At 37.2% G+C, this 9,582-nt stretch overlaps 1 protein-coding gene across 1 annotated transcript in view; it reads left to right on the top strand.

The window, feature by feature from the left end:
* Window positions 1-2,579: 2,579 nt before the first annotated feature.
* The window catches only part of LOC126367096 (uncharacterized), a 46,641-nt gene continuing 39,638 nt past the window's right edge, over window positions 2,580-9,582 (top strand). Inside the window, exon 1 of the mRNA XM_050010501.1 lies at window positions 2,580-2,761. The gene's annotated coding sequence lies outside the window, so the exon portion shown is untranslated. The remainder of the gene's footprint in view (window positions 2,762-9,582) is intronic.

Here is a 9,582-nt window from a genome sequence, read left to right as displayed (position 1 = left end):
TCATTCTCAACAAAAGTTTTTGATTACTTACCGGTAAGATCTGTAGACAAATTGTAACTTATTTATGGAAATAAATTCATTTTTATTATGATTATCATCCTTAGAAAGGAAACTGTTGTTAGCAGCTCAAGACATTTACACCTGCCATTTTTATAATACCATGACCGCCAATCAGTCACCTACTCTATCTGACCTATACATTTTGTCTTAACATTTTTAAACACGCTTGGATAGTTGGATGCTTTCAATACACACTTTACAAGGCCAATTGGAACGAATTAAATGTCATGTAAACAGCCTCCGTGGTCTAGTGGTTAGAGCGTAAGGCTCACGATCTGGAGGTCCGGGTTCGATTCCCGATGGGGACATTGTCGAAATCACTTTGTGAGACTGTCCTTTGTTTGGTAAGGACTTTTCAGGCTTGAATCACCTGATTGGCCGAAAAAGTAAGATGATTCCGTGCTTCGGAGGGCACGTTAAGCCTTTTTTTTTTTTTTTTTTTTTTTTGACGTGTCTTATTGTAGATTTGCCGCAGATGGCATTAACTACTTGGCCGGACAAATGGGGAGCGCTGAAGGCTCTCACCCGGTACAACGTTTAAGACAACAGGCCTGAGGGTGCCCAGTTGGGCGCGAACCTCGGCTCAGGGCGTCGTCTGAGAGGAAAAATATTTGAAAGAATTAATCGACCCTAGTGGGTCGATAGCGATAAGCGCTGAATGAGGGAAATCGTCGACCACGCCGGCGGGGTCGGTATCGGGGTCCTGCACGTTAAGCCGTTGGTCCCGGCTATTAGCCGTAAAAACACCTTCACCAACTCGCAGTGGAGCAGCGTGGTGGAGTATGCTCCATACCCCCTCCGGTTGATTGAGGGGAGGCCTGTGCCCAGCAGTGGGACGTATATAGGCTGTTTACGTACGTTACGTAAATGTCATGTACACATTCATCTGAAATGGCACAAAATTGCATCAATTACTAATGCAAAAAGTTATTTATTGGACACGTGCAACTTTAAATTGATATTAATTACGTTTACTTGATCACGGTTGTAAATCTGTCCAAAACGAAAATGTTTGCGATTCCGGTTGGTTACTTTGAAATTATTTCCAATGCTTTGATGTATGATATACGTACTTAGCGGACATGAAGGGAAGTTGTAATTGTGTACTTAGGCCGCTTAGCCATTGCGATGATCGGCCAAGCTGCAAACTTGTTTTTGACATGACTTTTTGTAGATTTGTATTGAATGGCTTTACTTTTTATGAAAAAAAACCTACTTACTTCGGTATATTTCCATCGTGCTCTGATTGTACGTGCGTAGCCTACCGTACTGTGTACTCGAATGATTGAATCAGCTTATGTTTCTGTCTTCAGTATTACTTACTCTTAAATTACTTTATATTCTTATTTTTATTTTATTTAATAAATGTCCTTTAATAATTTAATGAATGATAAAATGAATGAATGATAAATGAATTTAGAGGAAGCAAGAGAAGTGTATCAGGATCGAAGCAAATGGAATCCCATAGCCGCTGCTTGCTCCGATGGGAAATGAGCGTCATTTTTATTTTTATTTTTTTGACGTGACTTATTGTAGATTTGCCGCAGATGGCATTAACTACTTGGCCGGACAAATGGGGAGCGCTGAAGGCTCTCACCCGATACAACGTTGAAGACAACAGGCCTGAGGGTGCCCAGTTGGGCGCGAACCTCGGCTCAGGGCGTCGTCTGAGAGGAAAAATATTTGAAAGAATTAATCGACCCTAGCGGGTCGATAGCGATAAGCGTTGAATGAGGGAAATCGTCGACCACGCCGGCGGGGTCGGTATCGGGGTCCTGAAGTGTTTGGTGTCGCGAGCTGATTAGCTGTAAATGAGCGTCAGTTTATGTATGTAAGTACTGAATATAAAAAGATTGCTCCTTTCGCTATTAAAACGCTAAAACGCCTGATGGTTTCCTCTGCGTATCGTTACGTACAAATTAGTAAACGTAATTTGAATGTCAAATCTGATTGCAAGTTTGCAACTTGTGATTATTGCATCTGCTTCCAATTTTGTCTGGGTATTAGGTGACGAAATCTTAGTTTAGTTTAGGTTATAGGTAGAATCGAATAGGTAAGTATTAGTTATTATAACATTGGAAATGTAACAATGATTTTCTTGCAGTTGTTAGATTAGTGATTTTTCTATTCACAACAAGACTTTTGTTAATATAGGTACCAAAATTGATTAAGTACTCGTACACTTAGAACTATGGAACTTTAGTTATTATCGTATTACGTGTTGACAATACCTTATGTTATTGTTTTGATAAAAATACTGAGCCAGACAAATTAAATGAGGATCGCTCAGAGTTCTTATTCTGAACAACTTTTTATTTATTTATTTTCTTCTGTTTTCATCGTGAGGTAAAAAAAAACCTATCTATTGTGAAGATTTATCCACACTTTTTTAATTCCAATTGTGACGTCACATAGTTTGTCGTATTCACTTCTACCTATTCCCGTCCCGTTCCCGCGGCACTTTTTCCACATGTTTATAAAGAGACTACAATTATTTTCGTCCACGGTTGCCTATCGGTTATCAGGCGACGCTTGGAGGTGCGCGCGCGCAGCGGAGGAACAGTTGATGTTCGTGCGTTGAAAGGAAGAGACATCCGCTAGTAACACTAGTGCGCGGAGTGCCTACAGTGATAAATATTTACGAGTGCCTTTTGTATCAAAAACTTTGGAGTGCTTATGCGACGGTGCTTGATATAAGAGGGTGCGTTTGTGTTTTGTTTTACCTATAGTTTTTTTATGAAGGTTTTTTTATAGAGGCATGCTGCGGTCGATTTTTTGTTGTAGATGTGGCTTGAGATCGCGTCTTATATGGATGCTCTGTATGCGGTTTTGATCTATGTGGGTTGTATGAAACAAAGGTAAATAAAGAGTACAGGTATTGTAGGTTTTTTAAAGAACAACTGGTTTGCTCGGTTCAAAAAGTACTTCATGGAATTCGAGTAAGTTTAAAAGCTCTATGACTTGTTGTTCGTTATATATTATAAATTATGCGCTGATAGACTAAATTTGTTATTTTTTTAAATTTATTACTCAAAACATTCTACAACATTTTAAAAAAAATAAAAAAAAATATATACACTGTATTAATTTCGGTTTTACACTAGAAGTTCTTAATGCTGCGAATATATGTATAAGATAAACTAAATTATGCAACAATAAATTAAGATGAGGCATAAATGTATGAAACTTTCTCTACGTAACAAATGCGTATATACTAATGTTAATCATTGTCCATGACGAGAATTTAATGTACAATTTCATAATCTGCATATGATAACTATATCCCTTTGGATGTAATATATCTTTCTATCAGTGATGTCAGTGGCGGCCCTAGCGAGAATTCAAATTCAAATTCAAAAATATCTTTATTCAATAGGTAACATAGTTACACTTTGAATCGTCAATTTTTACATAACGAACGTCTCATGCGCCTAAAACTACTGCAGCTTCTCACAACCTGTATAGCCGGAGACCTCATAATGACACCCCTCAGCCTCTTAAAATACAAAATGTTTCGATTAGTTTACGGTCACTGTAATTTACCTATTTAAATCTTTTAAAAATGTTGTTTACGGCCACCCGGTATGAGTTTCAATGTGGCTGCAATATAACCCGATAAACTTAGTTTGCGGCCAGGGTGAACCAGTCTTGGTTGATTCCCTTATTTCGGCACACCTCGCACCGCCCTAGCGCCCTAAGTGATGTACCGTTCCCGGAAAAGATCCCAAAGAATGGTTCAGAAAAGTTTCCAGAAAAAGTTCCTAGGGAATTTTAAATTAAGTTAAATTAGTCTTCTACTCGTCTCTGTACGGTAAATAGGGCAAAAAGAAAGCTTTAAAATGACAACTTACACTTACACTTATATTCGCACTTGGTACCTATATGGGGTTACATGAACCATGACCCCAAACTACTGAGCTTGTCACCACATAGTTCATCATACATCGCCTAACATGATGGTCATCAATTCATCATGTTTGCCGAGCAGTCGACGTCGACCGGGATGATATGCGAAGAAATCAAGTTAAAAAAAAATACTTATTTTAAAATAAATTAGTATTATAGATTAAATATGATATTTTTTACGACTATTGAAAAATAATATTATTGTTGACAATGATAATCATTAAGTTATGACATAATAATCGGCCGCCATATTGATAATTCACTTGAGTCGCGCATTTTATGTGTTCCACTGATCTTTATCAAAATTAATGATAATTTGTAGAGTAGTTGACTAATCAGAATATATGAATATCTTACTATATGACAACATTATCGTTGTAGGATTGCCTCAGATGGCTATTCACTTTACTTCAATGGATGGTATTCACTTGGCCATCAAATGGAGAGCACCGAGGGGTCTCTCCAGATAAAAATAAAATGACACAATATGGCCGGGTAGGCGCATCCTTCCGTGAACTCCGGTCGTATTTTGTCTGTATGATATGAATATTTTGGCTGCCATGTCAACACCAGTCGGTACAACGACATAATATATCGTCTAGACTCGATAAAATAACCGTGACTAATAACTTATTGTGCATGTGAGCCCAGCGGGGGCAATGTTTGGGTCAGAGATTTAACCGCAAAATCTTGTGACAGAAACTGCTTCAAGCAATTAAAAATAAATATAACGAAATATGTGATGGAAAAGTTGTCCAGGAGTGGACACCTCTTGGATGCAGAGGTAGAGGCAGACCCAGGAAGCGATGGAGAGACGACCAGGACGCGTTGCAGACGGATCGGAGAGAGATCGCTCAGGACAGGCAGAAATGGAAGTTCAGAGAGGAGGCTTTTGCCCAGCAGTGGGACAATCCAGGCTAACTAAAAATAATATGATGGAATTTAAAAAAAATAAAAAAATGTTCACGCTACATTATTTTAAGAATGAAAAATGATTGAGAGTTTAACTTACATTGGAAAAAGCGAAAAGCACAAGCGCTACCTACTAAGCTTTTTTTCCATAAGTCAAGTCAGTCCCACTATTTCACTACACCGTGATGGTAGGATTAATTTAACTAGAACAATTTTTTTCGCTACATTGCACTCACGAGAATTAACCTTTCGACCTCTCTACTTATTGCACGTCAGAGATTTAACCGCAAAAGCTTGTGGCAGAAACGGCTTCAAGCCATTAAAAAAAATTATAACGAAACATGTGATGGAATGTTCACGCTACATTATTTTAGACAGAGTTGGTAAAAAAAATAATAGTTGGTAATAAGTAAATAATTAGATTTTAAATTAACAATACTAACATAGTTTATTAAGCACAATTCTTATTAACCTACTAATAATCTATGGACTTTTATACATATTTGTGTTGGTCTGAAATAAACGTTATATTATTATTTTATTTAAAAAAATGATTGAGAGTTTAACTTACATTGAAAAAAGTGAAAATCGGTAAAGAATTCAAATCTACATAGACATAATATAATATTTTAAAAGAGCAGGCTTCCATAGTTATGTGACGTCAGCCTGGCCCATTCTAGACATCTGAAAATATGCCGTAGGATGTTTGACCAACAGATCAGAGATACGGTATACCTGCGTATCCTTATATGATGAAATTCAAATCCCAAAGGACAAAATAAATCACGTTTGACAGTGCAGTGGAACTGAAACTAACAACCTTATGCTTATTATGCTTAGTACGCATGCGTCAGTAATTAAGATGTTTACGCCCGCGGCACGAGCTCCGCACCGCCCGTGGCGCGAATTTATATCAAGGGCTTCGACTAATAGCCGTACGTCGTTTATCCATGTAGATAGCATGCGCTGCGTCTATTGGTCAAAATATAAATCGCGGAATCTGTGCCGCTCTTGCTGATGTAAATCCACTAGCTAAAATATTGTCTAAGACTATTCATGTAACTACATAGTTAAATTTGTATAATCCAATTAGTCTCGTATGTAGTATCTACATTACATACGGAATAGCACATAAACTATATTCGAAATTGCTAGGTCTCCAACTAACAAAATTTTAATTACTAGGTCACGATCCGCGAAAACAGATTCGGTGGTAGATTTTGTGTGTTACTAACATTGTTTACCGACACAACACTACCGTATTTACGTAAAGATGAACTCAATAGTCATAGATAAAGGATTACCTCAAGTTTTTGTTAGTTACTACTCGTAAAAAACTTTATTACTGGTTTTTAAAGTCGTTTTTATGTGACCGTAGAGCATGAAATACTCATAGACGTTTAAATGGCCTTGAAGAAGTAAAGAGTAGTGAATGACCGACAGCAATGTCAATTATATAATATCGTCACTGGAAAGGCAAAATTACGTAAGCGCCAAAATAGGTATTTTGGGTTTTTTATATATTCGGAATCAGCGTTTCATTCTGCGTCGATCTGTCTGGGTAGCATTGCGATACGAGCACTTTTTTGGCGCTTACGTAAATTTGAAAATAGTTGACTTTTTTCAATTCCAGTTTCTTAAACGACAAGATTTTGGTGTTTTTTTCGTGACTGGTGTATAAGTAATATTGTGGTCCTATATAATAACTACATATTAACTTTAAGTAAATTTGGCATTCTATAGTTTGAAAAGTATAATTTTATTAGTAATTTTGGACTACTGAAAATAAAAAATAGACTATGTATAAGTCATTTTTATTTACAGCTTTTAAAATAAGTAAGGCGTATAAGAAAAAAATGTCTTAGCATGTTTATGCAGTGAATGGCGTATAAGTAATTTTGACTTACAGTATTTAGAATAAGTAAGGCGTGTACGTAAATTTGCCTTCGCATTTTTATGCTGTTATTAAGCAAGTTTGTCGGCTAGCAGTAAGTTTCCCAGGAAGTTTTTTTTTAACAATAGATCTAAAAGTAAAACTATTTTAGAATTGATTTTATAATTTATTAGCGACCCGGCTTCGCTCGGATGCAATGCTGAGGAAAAATTAAATTATTTACGACATCACATTAAAATCCTCAAAAATAACAGTATTTCTACACTATTTATTGGATGTTATTATACATACCTATAAACTTTCCTCTTGAATCACTCTATCTACTAAAGAAAATTGCATCAAAATCCGTTGCGCAATTTTAAAGATTTAAGCGTACATAGGGATATAGGGACAGAAAAAGCGACTTTGTTATACTTTTTAAGTTCTGTCGTTTGCATATTTAGCGCCAATTTTGAATTGAGAACTCAAAATTCAAATTTGTTGGAATTTCGAATATCAAAACAATTGAAAGCATTAGGATTAATGCAATTGTTTAGTCACAGCGTTGGTTTGAATCTGTCAGGTCACGTCCGAAAATGAATCTTACAAAGAAAAATTTTCTATAACTTTCGAAGAGGCCTACTGCGACTTCAGTGTTTCAAACAGTTAAAATCTCTATTCCACGATGAAGTGCCATGTCTGCGAACCATCGAACGCTGGTACCTATTTAGAATTCGAGCGTGGACATCCGCCTTCACTGAAGATAATATCGTTGCTGTGAGACAACTAATCCTCAAAAATCGTCATGTGACATACCGAGAATAGAGGCGTTATTAGGCGTTTCAGGGACAACCATTTAAACGATATTGAATGAGGCTCTTGGTGTGAGAAAACTAGTTTGCCGTTGCATCCCGCATTTTCTGACGATCATAAGGTAGCCCGCGTCAGATGGTGTAAGAAAACTCTTCAGAGGTTCAACCGAGGAGAGTCAAATCACGTGTACGACATCATCAGTGGTGATGAATCTTGGATTTATGCTATTATCCTGATTCCAAACAACAATCCACAGTTTGGGTCTTCCAAAACGAGTCAAAGTTGTTCGCTCTCGAAGCACTTCAAAGAAGATGGTGGCTACCTTCGTGGAGAAAATCGGTCATGTTGCGACAATTGCACTTGAAGATCGTAGGACGGTTAATGCAGATTGGTATACCACAAGTCATCGCCGAACTTCGAAAATATAACCCAAAGCGACGCATGATGACGCGCAGGAGTGCAGGATGCTGCACCATGACAACGCAAGCTCACACACCGCTCGTCAAACGATTATTTGAAGCAGGAAAACGTAGAAATTCTTGACCATCCTCCATACAGTCCTGACCTAAGCTCCAATGATTTCTTTACATTTCCTAAAATTAAAAAAGAAACTCTTCGCGGTCAAAGGTTCCAGTGCGGTGAAGAAGCGGCCAACGCTTTCAAGTCAGCCATTTCGAACACTTCTACTTTGGAGTGGAATAAATGTTAAATAACACCTGGTTCGAGCGAATGGAAAAGTGTATTAAACTTCGTGGTAAATACTCTTAAAAACAATAAGGGGAATTATTGTGGAATTAAAAAGACTTGACCCTTCCAGAGACTTGACTCGACTTAGAGCCACGTATGCTTGTCCTAATTCAAACAATTTTGAGCCCAAATATACTACTGCATGGTCGACTGTGCTGCCCTGCATATGTTATGTTATGTTAGTGGGCTCTGTTTTCCGCATTTAGACTCTAAGGTGGCCCATTATGCGTGTAATTGTTGACTACGTAAGCCAACCTATCTCCTTCCAGAAGCTCAGAAGCCTCCTGGGGATTTCACAGGCTTCGCGGAGCGACCCCACCCAGCGATCCACTGTGCTGCCCTGCATATTATGGACGGTGGATGACAATGACAAAATTAAGGGCAACATCCTTCTTTCAGTCATTTTGTAATATCGTCCATCTTGGATTTGAAATTTTGACATAATGACAGTATTCTACTAGTGTAGTCCTATCTTTGATACCCATATTGAGGGGGTTGTGGAAAAATATGTACCTAGTCCGCTATTTTGGAACGGCAGCCATCTTGGATTTTAAATTTTGACATAATCACAGTATTCTACTTGTGTAGCTATTTCATTTGATACCCATATTGAGGGGGTTTGGAAAAATATGTAATCCCCCATTATGTACATCGGAATTAAAGGTGCGTACCAAATTTCAGATCAATCTGACAACAGGAAGGTACTTAAATTGCAATATCTAATTTTGATACAAATATACCGTACGGGTTTAGCTAAATAAAACCGTTTAACCCTTTCACGGACAGAGACCATGGGTCATTGGTGGTTCATAATAGGTAGTATGGCACCTTGGAATCGGAACGTCCGTATACGTTCTGTCTTTGAAAGTGTTAAAAAGAAACTTTTACAAACAGATAACGGGTTGTACGCTATTATTTATATTTTATGAAACTTTATTTCTGGCACTTCAGTATTTTAATAGCCATTTTTATAAATCAATTGAAGTAATAAGTAGTTTAAGGAGGTATTAAGAATAATTATTTGTCTCTTACGTCTTTTTACCCATGTAAGATATTACAAAAACTTACTTTAAAGAATTTTTGGTGAACTGACATAATCAATCGATCACTTTTTAGGCAATTTTTACATAATGAGAGCAGATGTGTAAAAGTCGTTACAGTAACTTTTACTCCGCTAACATTACAGTATTATTATATTTAAAGAAATATTGTCGTTCTCGTATGCATTGTTTTAAGAGCTGTAAGTAATTTTGCTTCCAAATAATATTTTA

The sequence above is a fragment of the Pectinophora gossypiella genome, chromosome 5, assembly GCF_024362695.1.
Source record: "Pectinophora gossypiella chromosome 5, ilPecGoss1.1, whole genome shotgun sequence".
Lineage (NCBI taxonomy): Eukaryota > Metazoa > Arthropoda > Insecta > Lepidoptera > Gelechiidae > Pectinophora > Pectinophora gossypiella.
This window is presented reverse-complemented; position numbering and strand designations above follow the sequence as displayed.